The sequence below is a fragment of the Trematomus bernacchii genome, unplaced genomic scaffold (assembly GCF_902827165.1).
Source record: "Trematomus bernacchii unplaced genomic scaffold, fTreBer1.1, whole genome shotgun sequence".
Taxonomy (NCBI): Eukaryota; Metazoa; Chordata; class Actinopteri; order Perciformes; family Nototheniidae; genus Trematomus; species Trematomus bernacchii.
In genome coordinates this window covers 384,184-405,276 of record NW_022987626.1, presented here as the reverse complement: position 1 = coordinate 405,276, position 21,093 = coordinate 384,184, and the positions used below count along the sequence as shown (strand labels likewise).

At 41.7% G+C, this 21,093-nt stretch overlaps 1 protein-coding gene across 1 annotated transcript in view; it reads right to left on the bottom strand.

Moving 5' to 3' along the window:
- Positions 1-21,093, bottom strand: part of LOC117484524 (CD5 antigen-like) — a 232,649-nt gene that overhangs the window by 83,229 nt on the left and 128,327 nt on the right. The gene's annotated exons all lie outside the window — the stretch shown is intronic.

Below are 21,093 nucleotides of genomic sequence, written 5' to 3'. Positions count from 1 at the left end.
TCGTATCCAAGGAGACAAAACAGGAAGCTGTCATACACTCTGGAAGCTACCATTAGCAGCTCATGAAAACTCCGTTTTTGACATAAAAATGGAATTATGGATCATCAATCATTTTTCAAAGTGACAGACACATTGGATTAACCTATGGATTAACCTTCAGCTGCGTTTTTCTCGTTTTTGATCAGAATTGTTATTCTGCAAAAGGTGAGCATATCTCCATGTTTTGCTACCTAAAGCTACGTCGTGTGATGTCTGTATTTGCTTCCCCTGTCGCGACTCGCGAGTTCTGATCGCTCAGTGATGATACTTATATTTCTAGAATATGTGGAATCTCAGCTTGTAAGCTTGTTTGTGCATATCCGATAAGTATATCGATTGATTTATACCTAGAGTGCGTTAGCATTTTTTCGCTCAGGGCTCATTGAGACGCTTCTTGTGAGACTTGTGTTTTGTTTCGGTAAACATATTTTCGGTTCATATCATCAGTTCGATGCGTTTCCTCTGAGTAGGACACATGAATAGTTTAATACATTTTAAGAAGCCCTGAGACACAGTTTCGTGAGAAAAAAAACGGGGGAAAAAAGTCCCTTAACAGGTTAAATGGGAATTAAATCAGTGTTCCCAAAGCCCCGGTGTTCTGCAGTTTGTGTGGGCCTACTGTACTGTTGCACAGTTTATGCTGTAGAAACTATGTCCAGGACAAGGTGTTTGGAAGTTTTGGAAGATTCATAGCTAACCACACTGAAGTTATGGAGGTATTGATCAGTCTTCTCATATTTTTAAGCCTCAAATTGTCCTTCTCCCCCTCCCCCCTCTAACATCACCAGAAGTCATGATTTAAGGGGTCTTTTCTCAAAAAAGATTACCGGGGGAGCATCCCCCCGGACCCCTCTAGTATTGTTTGATCACCATTTCCACAGCCCCACCTAAAATATTTTCCACCAGCCGCCACTGCGAATAAAGTATGATTTTATCTTTTACGAAACGTTTTTTTCATATGGAATGCAGTTGGAGGTCAACCAATCACAGAGCTTGAGGCAAAGCGGAACAATAGCTGAGGATTCTGGGTAGTGTAGGGTCTTCGGCCATCCTAAACTCTGAACAAATATGTGTTTCTCCGAATCGAAGGGGAAAATTACAAAAGCATTGTACACAATTTAAACCAATCAATGTTGTGTAATTAACAAGGATAATCTGGTGTTTTTGAGTTGATGAGTAGTGCAGATATCACTGTAAAATCAATCGACAGTAAGGAGAATACTTACTTCCGGGTGTAAAATCCTCCGTTATCCAATGGGAATGGACGCTCACATTGCTCTTTGGGTCCGTAATACAATAAAGGGGACATGATCAAATAGGAATATAATTATCTTTTAAATAACGTTAACTAAAGGGAACAATCTATTTGACACAGCTGAAGCTCTGGCCTTCCTTAAAAACTAACTAATTTAATAAAAATCACAGTTGTATTACACACAATGCACTGTTTTTTGAGAACAAAAATTGGTAACTAATGCACCATAATACATTCTGACGAAAGATAAAAATTATTATGAATACAAATACAATTAAAGCTGCAAGCAGCGTTGAGCGGGTCTTCGACGCTCCGCAGGCTGTTGCCCGCACGTCGAGGTGTGTGTCTAGGTGTCTCGAGGACTCGACCGTTGGCAAACGTGGGAAGTTTCAGGCCGATCGGACAACGTACATGGGATTTACAGCGTTATCATAAACATTGTGTTTGATGGCGAGTGATCTGTCGCCATGGCAACGGCATTTGATGACACCCCATAATATGCCTAGATGTGTTGAGGGCTGCATCGTTATCAAACCTGTGAAGTTCTGGGCCGTTTGGAGCATGTTAACTGGAGTTATGAGAAAACTGTGTTTCACAGCGACCATTTTGTTACCATGGCAACGGCATTTGACGAAATCTCAAAACTGACACATATATGTCTTTAGGGCTGTACCGTTAGCACACATGTAAAGTTTGAACACTTTTTTACCATTTACACAGGAGTTATAGCAATATCGTGCTTAACGGCGAGGGCCATGGCAACAGCTTTAGAGGAAAACTCACTATTGTCATATTGAGGTGTTGAGGGCCGGACTAGTAGCCATCATCTGAAGTCTGGTGCAGTTGGGATCATTTTCCATTGACTTAAGACAACATTGTGTTTTTTGGCGAGGGATGCGTTGCCATGGAAACGGCATATGATGACATCCCATAATTGGCGTAGAGCTGTTGAGGGCCGGACCATTAGCCATCATCTGATGGCTGGTGCCGTTTGGACGTTTTCACAGTGAGTTAGGACAACACAGTGTTTCATGGCGAGGGATCTGTCGCCATGGCTACGGCATATGATGACATCCCATAATTGGCATAGAGCTGTTGAGGGCCGGACCATTAGCCATCATATGAAGTCTGATGCAGTTTGGATAATTTTCCATTGACTTAAGACAACACTGTGTTTCATAGCGAGGGATGCGTTGCCATGGAAACGGCATACGGTGAGATCTCAGATTTCACGTAGAGCTGTTGAGGGCCAGACCATTAGCCATCATCTGAAGTCTGGTGCAGTTTAGAACCTTTTCCATTGACTTAAGACAACATTGTGTTTTATGGCGAGGGATGCGTTGCCATGGAAACGGCATACGGTGAGATCTCAGATTTCACGTAGAGCTGTTGAGGCATGGACCGGTGATATAAAAGTGAAGATCGGGGGACGATGGGACCGTGTCCATTGGAGTTACAGCGACACCGTGTTTTATGGCGAGGGATGCGTTGCCATGGTAACGCCATATTAAGTAACATCACATTTGACGTAGAGCTGTTCAGGGCCGCAGTGTTAACCATCATGTGAAGTTTGGTGGCGTTCTGAGTATGAACGCGAACTTTGGCGCCAAATCACGGCTATGCCGTGCAAAAGAAAAAAACTTCCGTGATAACTTTGAATTGCCCATGTCTCGAGACGCTACCCGACGAATTTTGAGTCGTACGGATAAAGTCCCTGGGAGAAGATAGATTTCGTGCGTAGGACGCCAAATTCAAAATGGCCGACTTCCTGTACGTTATTTTATACCCCTCCATGAGGCTTTTTTGTTCGTCTCCGCACCCCAGATATGCGTACCAACTCACCAGAGTTGGTACCTCTTTAGACGCAACTGAAAGTCTGAGAGGGTGAGGAAGATAGTCACAGCAAACAGAACCAGAATCGACAATTCAACCCTCTGCTCAGTCCCAGTCCTTTCATTTCCTCAGCAGTGCACTTACAACTACAATAAGCATGTTAATGTTAATCTAATACAGCTCCGGCGAGCACCCCCCCCCCCCCGCGGTGGTTTTGGAAATGCTCCCGATTTCTGAGGTCTCAAGGTTGGCAAGTATGGTGCAGACACGTAAATGTAGCAAAGTTTGTCACTCCACCACGCACTGCGGTGTTAAGGTGGAGTCACGCATTCTGGTGAGACCAGGTTGGTCCACCTCCACAAAACAGGCAAACACTTGTACCTAGTGAGCCTCTCTCCTTCATTCTTATTTCAGGTTCCACTTTCTTTTCCGCTGTCGTAATAGTAGTAGCAAAGCTGCTTCCCCTCATCCTTGAACGAGGTTCAAACTTAGCTTTCCTCACATCTTTGTTGGCTGCTGGTGTAGTATCCTGTATATCTCCAAACAGAGGATCGCTCACAATATCCACCTGTCTTTCAATGAAGTTAACAATATCCATGAATGTACAGTAGCTCTCCGGCCCTGCCTTTTCTGTAAGTCATAGGCCAGAGTTCTCCATTTGTCCCTATATTTGTAGGGCAACTTTTTTATGATGGCTAGCATATTGCTAGGCATGTTCAACTCACACATGTATTCAAACTCTTCCATGACGTTGCAGCATCCTCTCAGAAAGAGACCGTAAGCTTGCAGAGCTCGCACATCTTCTACTCTTATTGGCTGCCATGAAAGAGCCTTTTCCATGTAGGCCGAAACAATTTTCTGTGCATTACCAAAATGTTCCTGTAGCAAAGCCTTTGCTTTGGCATATCCTCTGTCAAGGGCCATATGCTGACAGCTTCTGACAAGCTCCAAAGGCTGCCCCCTGGTGTACTGTTCGAGAAAATACAGGCAGTCTTTAGGGTTGTGAGTCTTCTCCTCAATGCTGTGCTCAAAAGCTCTTATGAATGTTTGATATTGAAACGGAGAGCCATCAAAAATCTGAATTTCTCTTTTAGGCAGAAAAGAAAGAGACTGTTGCTGAACCAACATGGATGTTAATTCATTTTGTCTTTCCAAGACATTAAAGGTGGGGTAGGTAAGTTTGAGAAACCGGCTCGAGATCGCTATAATTTGAAAATACACAACCGGAGAAAATCTGCCACTTCCTTATAGAGCCCCTCCTCCAACACACACAAACGCGCACATGACCAATGAGGGCACGAGATAAGTTTGTGCACAGATGGAAGGCTGACAGGCAGGTAGGCCATCCAGTTATTTTAGCCGGGCCGGGTAAAATGATTGGTCGTGCTTTTTACAGTATTACGGCTTCCACAGATGATATTTTTTAATGGATTTTTTGTCAAAGCACTTCAGATATTCATTGCTATCGGGATGTTAAGAGCATTCCATGGAATATAACAAAAAGTGTATCTCGAGCCGGTTTCTCAAACTTACCTACCCCACCTTTAATTAAAGGATTCTGAGCACTGCTGTTTGGTGCCAGTGCTGCTGGGTGATTGCTTTGGTGCTGTAACTGTGGATGTGATTGTGTTGAACTTTGATGTATATTGGACTCTGAGCCAGGGGCGGATCTAGACAAATATTCATGGGGTGGCAGGAAATGTTGAGGGGTGGCATCCCCTGGCAGAAGTATATGCTGATTTAATCGCAGTCATATCAATCAATGTTAACTTGGAAAGCCACAATATTAATATTTTAATTCAATAACATTAGGTGACATTATTGTGGCACATCAGTAAAGCCTTACATATACATATATAAGGTGGCAGACATCATTTAATGAATTTTAACTGAACAATAACTGAATGAGTTTGTTTCACTCTTAGACCAGCAGGGGAACCAAATCTATGCAGACTGCTGCAATAAGTACATTAATGAACTGTCTCATCGATGTTTGTCTGAATGAATATGATGATATTAACAATCATATTATTCCTATCAGCTGTCAATTCACATATTCATTTATTATTGAATAAACTATAGTTTTTGGAGGAGTTAATGATGAATGTTCCTCAAGATGCTTGCTCACCCTCCTTCAAATTTGAAAGACAAGTAATTATATCATGTATCAAAATTCAAAAGATTCAAAGGAACAGTTCAGCGCCCCATGACTTTACTGCAAACAGTTACAACCTTGACTTTACATCAGAAAGAACAAACATTAAAGAAGTGACTAACTGCATCAGTTAGGGTTAAAAAACGTGTATTCAGCTCAAACACATCGCTGCAGTTATTATCCAGTGGAAAGCCCTTACCTACTGCCCTAGTTACATCAAAGTGGTTACTTTTTTTTGGCTAGGCAGTGTAGTTTTAAGTCTTATTTGACTTTCTCGGGACTTAAAACTGCTTTTTGGGGGCAGACCCCACAAAGAAAAAATATATATACACACATACAAGGTCATCATCTTAACAGTTGTTTATGCTCATCCGTGAGCAGAGCATCAAGTTGGCATGCCTATTACAGCAAAACGCCTCACAAACTGATTAAGATAAACAGCTTTAGTGCGTTTTGATTCAATAGCCGCGTTCACACCAAGTACTTTCCTGTACTTAGTTCCGGCACTCAGAGCCCCGGCGCTTTTTACCCCAGGGCACTTAGTACAGATCGCGTTCACACCGGAGTACTTTTCCCTGAGGGAAGATTACGCAAATGAGCCGCTGACGTCACTTCTTCTTCTTCTGCTTTGGCTTTACTGGCAGGCCACAAACCACTTCACGGCGAGTACAGTAGGTGGCGGTATGCACCTTAAAGTTATTTGCAATCCGCTGCAAAACAAGAGAAGAAGAAGAAGAAAAACTTCCCGCGTATACTGCGACGCCCACCCACTCGCTGTACATTAGGCGTCTGTTGTTTACCTTCCGACCTCAGACATGATGGAGATGGAGTCGACTGAAGTTGTGCTGTTTGTGCTCATGTTATACAGCTTTGTAACTGAGTTAATGCAGCCTGAGCCAGAGCCTGAGCCAGAGCCTGAGCCTGAGCCTGAGCCTGAGCCTGAGCCTGAGCCTACTAGGCCTCCGACACAAATCCGGAGCCGCCACACGTCGAATGCTATAATCGCAAAGCTGCTTCAGCATCAAAGGCAGTTAAAAAGCCTTAAGAAAAGGATTGGACGACGGAAAGCATGCATGATTGCCATGTTTCACCGTAGGATGGCTGATGACGATGAGCGTTTTCACGCCCTAAGAACAGCAATGGTAAGTAAATTATTAATACTATCTAATGTAGGATTTGTGGAGTTATGTAGTGCTAATTTGCGCCTTTGTATGTGTTCCAGATATGCAAATGCTACGGAACGCGTCGTGTCCCGCGCTCTCTCTGGGTGAACAATAGAACATCGGCCTGGTGGGAGAAGGTGGTGCCAACGTACACCGATGTGCAGTGGATCCAAGATTTCCGAATGTCCAAGCACTCTTTCCAATACCTCTGTAGTCGCCTGGAAGCAACGTTGGGGAGAAGCGACACCAACTTCCGGGAGTGTGTCCCTGTGCCTAAAAAAATCGCCATAGCACTGTGGAAACTTGCGACCAACTCTGAGTACAGGACCATCTCTCATTTGTTTGGAGTCGGCAGATCTACAGTGTGTTACTGTGTGCACGAGTTCTGCTCCTCTGTTGTGAGCATACTCCTTTCTGAGTTCATGCCATGGCCGAACGCTGAGAAGTTAGAGGAGATGGCGTTATTTTTTGAGCGCAGATGGGGTGTGCCACAGTGTGTAGGTGCAGTAGATGGATCACACATCCCCATTCTGAGACCAGAGGAATACCACAACGAGTATTTCAACCGCAAAGGCTGGCACTCCTCGTCCTGCAGGGTGTTGTGGATGGTAGAGGCCTCTTTTGGAATGTTTTTGTTGGCTTACCAGGTAGCATGCATGATAGCAGAGTGTTAGGCATGTCATCACTGTGTAGTTTTGTGGATAAGGGTGGTCTACTTCCTCATGTAACAAGGAATATTGGTGGACATGATGTGGGTTACTATATCCTTGGTGACTCAGCCTACACCCTGCAAAGATGGCTGATAAAACCTTTCCAAGGAAGGCTCACACCCGAGCAACTTGTGTACAATCACAAAACAAGCCGAGCACGAGTGGTGGTGGAGAACGCTTTTGGCAGACTGAAGGGCAGGTGGCGGTGCTTGATGAAAAGAAACGACTGCAAGATGGACAAGATCAAAATCCAGGTGGCAGCATGTTGCATATTACATAACCTTTGTGAAAGTAATGATGAGTACAGGGACGAATGGACTGCCTTACCGGCGACCCAGCTTGATGGGCCAGCGCCAGCCATTGCCGAGGCTGGGGGGCAAGACACACGCACAGCCCTTATGAGGCATCTGAACAGCGTGTAAATTGTACATTGTAAACAATAAATGTAAACATTGACAATAAAGCTGATCTTTTGTACAGTGCTTTTGTTTCTCTCTTTTATTTTCTAGTCAAGACAGGCAATATTACAATAGTGTAATAGTTATTGCACTCTCAAGACATAACAGTAAATAGAACAATTTTAAATGTAAATAAAGTGTCAGTTGTACATGTCAGTAAACATTGTCAATATAAAATAAACTGTCCCAGGTGTAGGGGTAGTCTCAGCAGCAAACCAACCTTAATTATATATATATATATATCTTCCTGAGACCCACTGCATCCGTCTGCCATAAACACTATGGAAACATACATGTTAGTTTTGGCCCATAGTGGACTCCATGTTGTGTTGTGTGAAATGGGGGGGGAATTAAAAGTTTAGGTCAAATAATATTTAAAATGATATAAATTATCATATTTGTGTATGTGCCCCTGCCATTCCCCCACAAGGTTGCAACATTGATGATAAATAAATGACAAATAAAGCTTCGCCAGTTTATAACCGATGAAACATGATGGTATCAGAATAATCACTTACATGTGATGTATAGGATGCTACACAGGTCACTAAAGATAAAGTGTCAGGAGAAATAAGCAAGATACAGGATCTGTTTAATCGCCATGTAGGTTTTCTTTATTGCACTCTCAAGACATAAAAGTAAATAGAACAATTTTAAATGTAAATAAAGTGTCAGTAAACATTGTCAATATAAAATAAAGGCAAGGCAAGTTTATTTATATAGCACCTTTCAACACAAGGCAATTCAAAGTGCTTTACAAAAATGAAAGACATTAAGAAAATGGCATTTAAAATCAGTCATTAAAAATAAAAGATAATAAAATAAACATTAAAAGAAAAAAAAAACATGGATAAAAGTTACAGTGCAGTTTAAGATATGAATAGTTCAATTAAAAGCAGCGGCAAAAAGAAAAGTCTTCAGCCTGGATTTAAAAGTAGTAAGAGTTGCAGCGGACCTGCAGGTTTCTGGGAGTTTGTTCCAGATATTTGGAGCATAATAACTGAACGCTGCTTCTCCATGTTTAGTTCTGACTCTGGGGACAGAAAGCTGACCAGTCCCTGAAGACCTGAGAGTTCTGGATGGTTCATAATTTAGCAGTAGGTCAGAAATGTATTTTGGGCCTAAACCATTCAAAGCTTTATAAACCAGCAACAATATTTTGAAATCTATTCTTTGACACACAGGAAGCCAGTGTAAGGACTTCAGAACAGGAGTGATGTGATCCACTTTCTTAGTGTTAGTGAGGACTCGAGCAGCGGCGTTCTGAATTAGCTGCAGCTTTCTAATAGATGTTTTAGTGAGACCTGTAAAGACACCATTACAGTAGTCCAGTCTACTGAAGATAAAAGCATGGACAAGTTTTTCCAAATCCTGCTGTGACATTAGTCTTTTAATCCTGGATATATTCTTTAGGTGATAGTAGGCTGATTTAGTAACTGTTTTAATGTGACTGTTGAAACTCAGGTCAGAGTCCATGACTACACCTAGATTTCTGGCTTTATCTGTTGTTTTGAACATTGCAGACTGAAGCTCAGCGCTAACTTTTATACGTTCTGCCTTGGCTCCAAAAACCATTACCTCAGTTTTATCTTTGTTTAATTGGAGAAAGTTCTGACACATCCAGTCATTGATTTGTTCAATGCACTTACTCAGTGTTTGAATTGGAGCATAATCTCCTGGTGAAATTGTTACGTAAATTTGTGTGTCATCCGCATAGCTATGGTAACTTATTTTGTTGTTTTTCATTATCTGAGCTAGTGGTAGGATGTAGATGTTAAAGAGAAGAGGCCCCAAGATGGATCCTTGAGGTACCCCACATGTCATATTTGTCAACTCAGATGTGTATTTACCTATAGAAACAAAGTTTTTTCTGTCCTTTAAGTAGGACTCAAACCAATTTAGAACTGTTGCCGAAAGTCCCACCCAGTTTTCTAGTCGGTCTAGTAATATGTTGTGGTCAACAGTGTCAAACGCAGCACTGAGATCTAATAATACTAACACTGAAGTTCTGCCACTGTCTGTGTTTAAGTGGATGTCATTGAAGACCTTTACAAGAGCAGTCTCAGTGCTGTGGTTTGGACGAAATCCTGACTGGAACACATCCAAACAGTTATTTAAATGCAAGAAGTTACTCAACTGTTGAAATACAACTTTTTCAATGATTTTACCTAGAAATGGCAGGTTTGATATGGGCCTGTAATTGTTCATTACTGAAGCATCTAGATTATTCTTTTTTAAGAGCGGTTTAATGACTGCAGTTTTCAGTGCCTGTGGAAAAATACCTGAGTGAAGAGATGTGTTTACTATATGAAGTAGATCTGAGGCCATGCAAGGAAAAACATCTTTGAAAAATCCTGTTGGAATAATATCTAGGCAGCAGGAGGAGGATTTCAGAAGTTGAATAATGTCCTCTAAGTTTTTATCATTAATCTGATGGAATTGCGTCATGGTGTTTGAATTGATATTAGGTGGATACAGGGACAACACATTTGCTGTACCTGATGCAGAGGCACTGACTGCTTGTCTAATTTTCTGAATGTTGTCAGTGAAGAAGGAGGCAAAATCATTGCATGTCCTGGTGGATAGAAATCCAGATGCTACTGACACTGGGGGGTTAGTTAGTCTGTCGACGGTAGCAAACAAGGCACGTGCGTTGTTTTTGTTTTTGGTAATGATGTCAGAGAAGAAAGACTGTCGTGCGTTTTTCAATTCCAAATTATAAAGGCCAAGTCTCTCTTTATAGATTTCAAAGTGAACCTGGAGATTTGTTTTTCGCCACCTACGTTCAGCTTTTCGACACTCTCTTTTTTCTGTTCTCACGGTCATGGCCTTTCTCCATGGAGATATTTTCTTGCCAATCACTTCCTTTACCTTAGTTGGAGCAATGGTATCTATAACATTTTTAATTTTTGAATTAAAATGATCTACTAGCTCATTTACTGAGATGTTAGCAGGGGCAAGTGTGGATGAAAAATTATGAGTAAACATTTTCCTAGTATTTTCAGTTAAATATCGCTTTGTGGTTACCTCTTTCTGAACATTTTTGTGAACAGAAATAGAGCTCTCAAAGAAAACACAGGAATGATCAGAGAGTGCAAACATCAGTCACCACAACTTTAGAGATATTCAGACCCTTTGAGATAATTAAGTCCAGAGTGTGCCCCTTATTGTGCGTGGGCTCCGCCACATGCTGAGTCAGTCCATAGTTATCAAGAACACAAAACAGTTCTTTAGCCCCTCTGTCCTGGGGGTTGTCAACATGGATGTTAAAATCACCAACAATGACTAGACGGTCAAAGTCAATACACACTATAGACAGCAGTTCAGTAAAGTCATCAAAAAAAGCTTGCACAGTATTTGGGTGGTCTATAGATATTTAGGAACAGAGCTCGAGAGGAGCATTTCAGCTGAAGGGCCACATATTCAAAAGAAGCAAAGTCCCCATAAGATGTCTTCTTGCATTGAATGGAATCATTGAACAAAATAGCAACCCCACCCCCTTTCTTATGCATTCTTTCCTGACTCATAAAACTAAAGTTGGGAGGGGTTGATTCGATAAGAACAGCTGCACTGTTATTTTGTTCAATCCAAGTTTCCGTTAAAAACATAAAATCGAGATTGTGCTCAGTGATAAAATCATTGATTAAAAATGTTTTTCCTGCCAAAGACCTGACATTTAATAAAGCTAGTTTAAGTTTGTTAAATACACTATCAGTAAGAATTTTTGTGACAAGCTGTGGCTGACATGGAATCACTGCTAAATTTGATAACCTCACACAAACATTTGAGCACTTCCTGTTTCTAAGCTGATCCACCGCTCTTAATCTATTACCTATCAACACAGATATCGGCAAAGCTACAGGCAGGAAGGGCCCCGGCATGTGCTGGAAAGAGTTGAGAGTGCCAAACGCCCTTGAGCCTGGACCCAGCACATATAAGAGTAAGAGTTTGTTGCGTTTTGTACACACGCATCCTTATTGTCTTCGGTGATTTTGGTGGGCGTCGTTGAGGGGCAGGGGTAAAGGACATGCTGCCAACCCTGCGTATCGCCTTCATGCGGTCATCGAACTCCAGGGGGGAGGGCGAGGGTGAAAGGGTGAGCGGAGAGTAGAGAGAGCTGGGGGATGAATGAAGAGTATCCTCAAAGGCGTTGACAGGGGGGGTGACGGGCAGTGGAGACTCCTCCATTTGTGTCATAGGTCTCCCATAATCAGAACATTCCTCAGGCGGGTGCAGTGATACTTCTTCAGGGTTTTCTGCGCGATGTGTTGTGTCTTTCTCCTGTTTTGATTCCTCTTGCCGCTTGACCTTGGCAGAGGGAACAGATTGATGACGCAGGCAGTTGAATATGTTAGAGATAAACAATTTCACTCCTGACTTGTTCAGGCAAACTCCATCTGCCTTAAAAAGATGTCTGCGATCCCAGAAAAAGTTAAAATTGTCAATAAAATGGACAGAATGGTCAGTGCAGGCAGCTGAAAGCCACATGTTCAATGCAAACAGTCTGCTGAATCTCTCCACTCCTCTTCTGACTGGCGGTAAAGGGCCACTGATGAACACCTCCGCATTTAGAGAGCTGACAGTTTCCAACAGACATTTAAAGTCTTCTTTCAGCGCTTCTGACTGTTGTTTCACAACATCATTTGTTCCAATATGTAGTACCACATTCTTCACAGTCGGATGTTCAGCCCCAATATGCAGGATCTTCTCAGCCAAGTCAGAGACCATATTCTTGGGAAAACAGAGTACTTTGGTGTTGTTCTTACTACACAGACCTTTTACATCTCTTACAGCAGAGTCACCCACAATCAGAGTTTCAGGCCCAGTCGTTAGCTTTCCCTCCAGCCTTTTACTTTTGGAGTAGCTATTGGTCCTTACCCTGCTGTGTGAAGAGGACAGGTTATCCAGGTCATCAGAAAGAGATCTCCGGTTCTCGGTCAGCGGAGCGTATCTGTTCTGGATTGGCACACTTGGTGGTTTAGGAGGATTGTTTGTAGTTCTCCCTTTAGCAGCTGTCCACGGCTGTTTCCTAGTATGAATAGGGGTTGAAGAGGCACTCTTCCTGGGTGATAACAATGCAGGCCAGCCGGTCGCATCACAGATTTCAGAGTGCTGGGCTCTGCCTGTTATTCGTCCTCCCAAATCCCATGGAAATGATTTACTCTTAGGCTTTGCACCCAGAGAATTCCAGGGAGGACCACTTGTAGATTTATTACCCGGTACACAGCCCTCCTGTTCCTTGGAAACCTTGTAGCTGCTAACTAGCTGTGAGTTAGCATACCCTTTTCCATTATTTTGCAACACTGGTAAAGTGGTGTTATTCCCACAACATAGTCCATTCACTTCCACGTTAACTTCCAACCGTTGCATTTTCATTTCCAACACAGCCATCTTCTGTAGAAGTTTGTGGAAGTCATCTGTAGAGAACGGAGGCATTTTGCTACCAACTAGCTTAAGCTAAATAGCATGCAGTAGCCTACCAGGCTTTAGCTGTTGCTAGGCCACGCTACTGTAAGACTGAGGTCATCGTAAAAATGTTGAAATATGGCTGAAACCCTCCGTCTATTTACGAAGAATAACTGTCCCAGTGATAAGTTAATGTCCAGGAGCCGCTGCTCGAAGTTTTCAGAGAATAAGAATAGGAAAATCAGCATAAAAAGTAAGCAGAGGCAAGAGCAAGCAGAAAAGCGTCTGCACTGTAAGAAAGATAAGAACGCACTAAAGTGTCAGTTGTACTATATAATAACAGTAATAACAATATAAAATAAACTGTCCCAGGTGTAGGGATAGTCTCAGCAGCATACACACCTTAGTGCAAAGTTGTGTGTTGTGTGTCAGTATTAACAAAAACTATACAAAATAAACTGTCCCAGGTGTAGGCATAGGCTCAGCAGCAGACATTAACAGTGGCAACTAAAGGGAGGAAGACCTGTTGGCTTTCACTAGCTGGGAAAGCACTCCCAGAAACCCATTCTGAAAAGCAGTTTGTCGCTCATCCTGCCGCTCCTGGCGCTGCTCGCGCTGCGCTGACACTTCCTCCTGGCGCCGCTCGCGCTGCGCCGACACTTCCTCCTGGCGCCGCTCGCGCTGCGCCGACACTTCCTCCTGGCGCTGCGCCCACACTTCATCCTGGTGCTGCTGGCGCTCCATCTGCTGCTTGAACACTTCTGCCTGGCGCTCCATCATGGTGAGCATCTTGTCCTCCGTTTCCTGGGCCTTGGTGAACAGCACCATCTGATCTCCGTGCATCGACTCATTCACCACGGCACGCCGGTCCTCCAACGCCTGGACGGTGTCAAAGAAAAGTGCATCCTGTGTCCGCTTTCCTAAGAGGGGAAAATAAGCAAGATACAAGATCTGTTTAGTCGCCATGTAGTTTTAAAACATACTAGGAATGTGTTTACTAGTCAACATTGGACAGGGTGCAGGCCGGGACAAGACAGTGTATATATATATACACACACACACTGAGTGTACACAATGGAGGTGTATAGTAGAAGATAATATAGGGTCAAATAGCATAAAATATATATATATATATATATATACACACACTGAGTGTGTGTGTGTGTGTAGCTGCCGCTCAAAGTGCCCTTCTTTATTGTTTTGTATTTTTGAAGAGTGCTTCATGTATGCTTGAACTTTGTTTAATGTTGTTGAGGCAAGTTTTCTTACCGGAAGTCATGTGACCTCCAGCCCGGATGTTTACAATGTTTGTGAGAGAGTAAAAAGGCGCGAACATTTGTAAATGCCGGTCTAGGCGAATACGTTTTCACGCTGTTTCATAATTGTACCATGAAGGAAATAAACATGATTGTGAACATCAGTTCGATGCGTAACGTTCTTTCAAGACAAAGTTACAGTGTGTGTACCTTTGCGTTTGGTTGCTGGTAAGGGAGACGAGCAAGCGCTGTGATCTTGAAGGCAAAGCTCGCTTGTTTCCAATCCCGAGAGTTGATTTTCCTCGCCTGAAACACACGATTAGTGCCATGAGTTAGTGAAGCAAATTACAGAAACACTGCACAGTTATTCACAAGTCAAAACGTTTTCATAGCGGCCGAGAATATCTAGCTAGCTAGATGTTATTAGCCAGCTCGGGGCCAGTGTTAGCCAGTTCAGCCTAACATGGCTAGCTTGATCTACTGAGCAAATAAAAGTACATCTGAGACCATTATTGTGCAGATTAAAACCCCAGTGCATGTAGTTGATTTTACCTTCGTCGTGGTCGCCCTCTGAATCCGCCGTTTGAGCGGCCTCCCATACCATACTGCCCGAATCAAGGCTCGATGCTGTACCGGAGAATGAAGGTCTGTGGCCTAGCAAAGCATCCAAGCGCTTGTACTATTTACTGGTCTTCCGGTCGTTATCACTTTTGTTATTCCAGTCTTTAATTTTTTGGGGTTGGGTACTGCCTTCAGTAGCATTCCCTGGGTCGCGTCCTCGGCGTAGATCTCCAGAAGCGCCGACACCTCCTCATCACTCCACCGCTCCGATGATTTGTTGATGCTTGCCATAACTGCTTTCAAAAACAAACTACTCTCCATCGGTGCGCTGGGTTTTTGTAGCGAGGAAAAACAATGGCGGCTCTACACAACATTTCACAGTTGTACGGGGCGTGGTTTGCAATTCGCCCAGCCAATCAGCACTGGGGCACTTTTTTCCCACAGGAAAGTACGATCTCTCAGCGGGCACTAAAAATGGGGGTAAAAGTTCCCGAGATTAAGTGCTCTTTTTGGTGTGAACGCGACATAAGGGGTACTAACGGAACTAAACGCGAAAAGTACGGTGAAAAGTACTCCGGTGTGAACGCGGCTTATGCTGAGTACAGCCAAACTTGACAGTCTCTTCTCTGTCATTGTAGATTCCTTCCGTCTACTTGGGTCCGAATGCTTCTCGTTTTGCGCCGTCCCCCCGTTCAAATTAAATCGCCGCCAATCATATTTCCAAGCTCGCGCCAGGGCCGGGGGAGGGGTTACAAGGCTCGCGTCTTGTGCTGCATTCACTTGCACTCGGACATTAGAGATTTTCTCTCATAAATGTCCGATGAGCCACAACTTTTATTTCAAAACAAAGCTGCCAACTGGGGTGGCAGCTGGGGTGGCAAGGCCTATTTTTAGGGTGGTAGTTGCCACCCCATGCCACCCCGGTAGATCCACCCCTGCAACAGAGAACGCTTGGACAACTCGGATTTTGTTCTTTTTTGTCTTTATTTTTAAAAGACAACTCCAATCATTTTCATCAGCTTTGCATCAGGTTGAAAACCTTCAAAAGAATGTTAGCACACATGCAAACAAAATCACAAACATTTTGTATGCCTCATTGCCTTATTTCTAACAATAATAATAATTCAGTCACATTCCATTTTCAGGGTATTATAATTAAAATGATAAATTGTGAGCTATTTTACAAAACATCATTAACTTAAATGAATTAATAAGAGTCTCTTTCTCTACTTGAAACCAAGCAACCCAGAAAACCTCACTGAACAGCATCTGCGCTGTCTAAAATATGCACTAAACGGAGCGCACACAAACCACGCTGCGTAAAAGCCGTGGATTGCGCAACAGCACTCTCACACAATAAGGCAACAGAACAAGTACGCAAAACACACCGCAGAAACATACCAACGGCGTCTCTGGAGCCTCACACGCACTGTCGCCAACTTCTCCCTCTGTGGCTTTGGGAACAAAAGACCGGCCATCAATTTTTAACAACACTTTCAGGAAAAGTCACGGACTGGGAGACTTGAATATTTTATTGAAAAAAACGTACATACAATCAAAAAACAGCTGCGGGTAAAATTGACCCTTTGGCGGTTCTAGTGTTGAGGGGAAGCGCCCCAGGTAAAAATGTCCGTATGATGTCCGTATGACTTTTTGTTGATATTGATAAAGAAAGGTAAAGCAGTTTTGGCTTGTGATTCAAACTTCCAAAAAGGCCAACAACTGGTACAAAGTAATATTGCTAAGTTCATCAACAAATGGTAATAATAATAATGGGTTCCATTTATAAAGCACTTCATATTTGATTTCAAATCCCGAAGTGCTACAAGCAGTGAGCATGAACAGTATAAATAAACATTACACAACACGGTAGAATTAATAAAAAGCACATGGTCACATCTTTCTGGGTTATTTTGGGAACAAACATCTGTATTCAGTGTACGTGGGTCCTGGTTGGATAAAGATAAAGGCTCTTATATGTCACCATAATCATCCAATCACATCAGGTTGTCCATCATGTCTGTGCAGATTCATCCTTTCGTTTCCATCCAATCAGAAAATATATCATTTATCCTCGTGAGTGAAAGCCAAATTAAGTACCTTACGTGTAAATGTAACCCTGGCTATACAAATTCAGTGTTTATTTGTAAAGGACAAAACAGCAATATGAACAATCATACAGCAGTCAGTGTAGCAGAAATGTGGAGTTAAGTATCTAAATGCTATTCTTAAAAAACAAAAAAAAATAGTTTACGTGTGTGCTATTATCTGTGACTGCTTCACGTAATCTGGCTTCCAGTAACTGCTAGAATCCACTTCAAAACAATGGTACTTGCATACCATGCTGCGAATGGATCTGGCCCTTCCTACATCCAGGACATGGTTAAACTGTACACCCCAGCGCGTGCACTGCACTCTGCATCAGCCAAACGGCTCGCTGCACCCTCACTGCGAGGGGGACCCAAGTTCCCATCAGCAAAAACACGTGGGTTTGCTATCCTGGCTCCAACATGGTGGAATGAGCTCCCCATTGACATCAGGACAGCAGATAGCTTACACATCTTCCGGCGCAGACTGAAAACTCATCTCTTTCGACTCCACTTCGAGCGATAGAATTACTAACAGAGCACTTATATACTAACAAAGGACTGGCTTATCTAAAGCTAGTTGAGTAGAACTTGAAATGTTTTGGCTCTATGAAACCTGATGTATTTATATGATTCTGTTTTCTTCAAGTTTGTATCTTCCTGGTCGAATGCACTTATTGTAAGTCGCTTTGGATAAAAGCGTCAGCTAAATACAATGTAATGTAATGTAATGTAATCCTTTTGGAAATAATTTGCCATTTTAAATATCCATTTTATTGGGTTCTGTCCTCAGAAAAAGCTGTATATTTTTAAGCAATTTACTCACTTTTTTGTAACACAACATTTGCTTCATTATGGCAATCAATTTCTAAAAGAGATAATGAATGTATAGACTCTTCGTTTTCCCCCTTTTCCACTGTCACTCCATCATTTCATTAATGTCATTTCATGTCTTAACTTCTTAAAGTATTTATTTATTTACTGTGAGAAAACCTTTTCAAAGGGACTATATTATACATTTAAGAAGATGTTTAGAAACGGTGTTCTTCAGTATTTCTGGTTAGAGGAATATTGAAATGATTGCCATATAGGAGAGAGTATGGAGATAGCAGCAAAGTCTTTTCCTGTCTTTTCTTCTTGCTGTGACTTCAGTGCAGTTGGGTGTTTTTTAGGCTGTTCCACTGTAACTGTAATTAAAGCATTGTCTCCAGAAATGATATGTTTAGGACTGGTGTCTCAGCATTTATAGATATGTTCTATTTCTATTTTGAAGGTCATTTCCCTGCAGCTCTGTACTGCCATTTCTCTCTCTGGTGTCACAACTGTCCACTAGAGAGCGCTGCAGCTCCTGAGATGTAACACTGATGCTGCAGAAAGCTTTCTTACTGCTGTTGAATACATTCCAGTAAGTTCAAACATATTATTAATGCCACTATTCAAAGAAGATCTGTTTGTTTTATGGCACCCATTAAGCCATTTCAAATCAACACAGTGTCTTCTTCTTAAGGAATGAACGTCCCACATGCTGTTTCCCTTTGTGGACATTTTATTTTGTGCATATCTGAAGAAGCTGTTGGATTTCAGTATATTATTCTTAAAACTGTGCAATGGTTTTTGTTGACATTTTGTCTAGAGAAAATAACTTGTACTCTTTGATGCTGAAATGTGCTTTGCCTTAGTTTCAAGAAAATTAAAGCTATGAAAAAACAAACAGTGTGTGTGACGGGCTTCTTCCCTCTTTGTCTTCTTCCCCATTTATAAATAGATATCACGTGCACTTCATGACACCTACTGAACAATTTCATAACAGCTGTTTATATCCTAAAGCAGTGGTGGTGGATAGTAACTAAGTACATTTACTCAGTTACTGAACAATTTTTAGGTCATGTACTTGAGTATTTACTTTTCCTGCTGCTTTATACTTATAATCAAATAATTGTTCATGTATAATTATAGAGCTTTATTGGCCCCTATGAGAAATGTACAAGCTACCCTGCAGTATATAAAGGTACACTTGCTTCCTATTGATCAGAGGCAACATTTGAGCATTAATGGATTAAGTTTTATGATTTAATATACATTTTTCTGGTTATTACTTTTTTCAGGTACTTTTACTTTTACAAATATAAGTATCATTTGACGACTTAAGGACAAAGTATTCAGCACTTTAACTTAAATAAAAATAGTAAAACCACGGTGTGTAGAAATGATCAACACAATACAAATACGTCCAGCATTTTAATGTGATAAACACATGAATGCATCAATGATTAGACTCGTATTGCACTATTCCACTTTTTTTTTTAAACTATTTTTCTTTTTTGTATTACTTTAATATAATATACTTAATATTGTTTTTAATATTGTCTGCTTATCTGTATTATTGTGTTGTATTGTTGGAGAAGCCTGTGACCTAAGATTTTCAACGACATAATTATCTGCATAATATCTGTAGCTATGTTAGTTTGACAATAAAGAACCTTGAACCTTGAACCTTGAAAACATATATATATTATTCTGAAATGGGTCGATCTGCATATTGAGTACTTTTACTTTTGGAAATGTAATTATATTTTGATGCCAATACTTTTGTACTTTTACTTCAATAAAACCTTGAATGCAGGACTTTTACTGTAACAGAGTATTCCTACACTCTGGTACTTCTACTTTACTTAAGTACAAGATCTGAGTACTTATTCCACCTCTGCAGCTTACAATAGGTCAATCAACCACGAGGATGCAAACTCCGAGCAGCACAAATCCTGCAAGAACGTTAGCTTCAGATATGCCAAACATTTGTAATTGCTATACAGATATTTGATTTGTGTACCTGCGACCTGTTTAGCTCAATGATGTTTATTTATTTTCCCTTGTTCCTATATGAGTATTTTCTGTTAGTTATAATATTTTTTTTTGGAAAGGGTGGTTTTATTATTTATCCAGTAGTAGGCGGTAAGGCAACGTCCGGTATTGGAGCGATAAAGTCATCCCCTATTAATGCAGTTCTGATAGAAGCAGGAGAGACGCCTCTGGATATCAGAAGAGAGAAACTTGTTCTGTCACACTGGGTCAGGCTACAAGGAAGTGGAGAGGGAAATATCACAAACAGAATACTACAGGATTGCTGGGAATATACAAAGTTCCAGGGGCGTGGGTTTGGCTGGACGAGTAAGGAGAGAACGAGGGCATATGGAGAGGAGACCATAAAGTTTGCCAAAGCAACCCCATTTAGCAGTGTTCCCCCATGGCTTTCCCCAGAAGCTAACATAGATGTGAGTATCGTAGAAAGGAAAAAAGAGTGGCAAATAAATGAAGTGAGAATTCAAACGAGTATGTACCTGAACGAAAAGTATTACAATTACCTCAACATGTACACAGAGGGTTCTAAGAACAAGGAAGAGTGTGTTGGAGTTGGTATATACATCCCAGACTTTAAAATATCCATCTCAAAAAGAGCGTCTGATCAATTATCAGTGTACACAGCAGAAAGGCTGGCAGTAATAATAGGATTACAGTGGGTTGAAGAGGTCAGACCAGATAGGGTGGTGATATGCACAGATTCATTGTCCATATTAAAAAGCATACAGTCAACAACAACTGCCAGAGAAGACATTCTCATAGAACTTAATGATAGCCTGTTAACCTGTTAAGCCCTGAGCCTGTTATTCAGGTCTCAGGCTCGAAAATGACATTCCCAGAACAAATGATCATATCTTCCCTTCTAAAAGGGTTAAATTAATAATCTTTTTTCTCAAAGTAATGATAAACCTGTGAGTTCATTATGTATCCAGTAGTAGGCGGCGGTAAGGCAACGTCCGGATGCCAATCGCATCTTAAAACCAAAAAGAATTAATCCTTCCCGCTTTTATTTTGACATTCTCAAACCGCACCGGAAGTGAAGTTCCCGGGGCAGCTGCTCGAAGGACAATGAAATACACAAAAAAGAGAACATGGAGAGAATTTGTTTCTACCATTGGCAGAGGAGTACAATTAGGTGATGTCTGGTCCATGTTTAAGCAGATGAGTGGGAAAAGGAAATCCATTAAAATTCCAGCTTTGGTTGATGGGGAGAGGCTGGCAGTGACAGATAAAGAGAAGGCAGATATGTTAGGAAGGACACTTGCAGCAGTACATAGCGGGGAACATCTCAGTGATATTCATAGGCAGCAA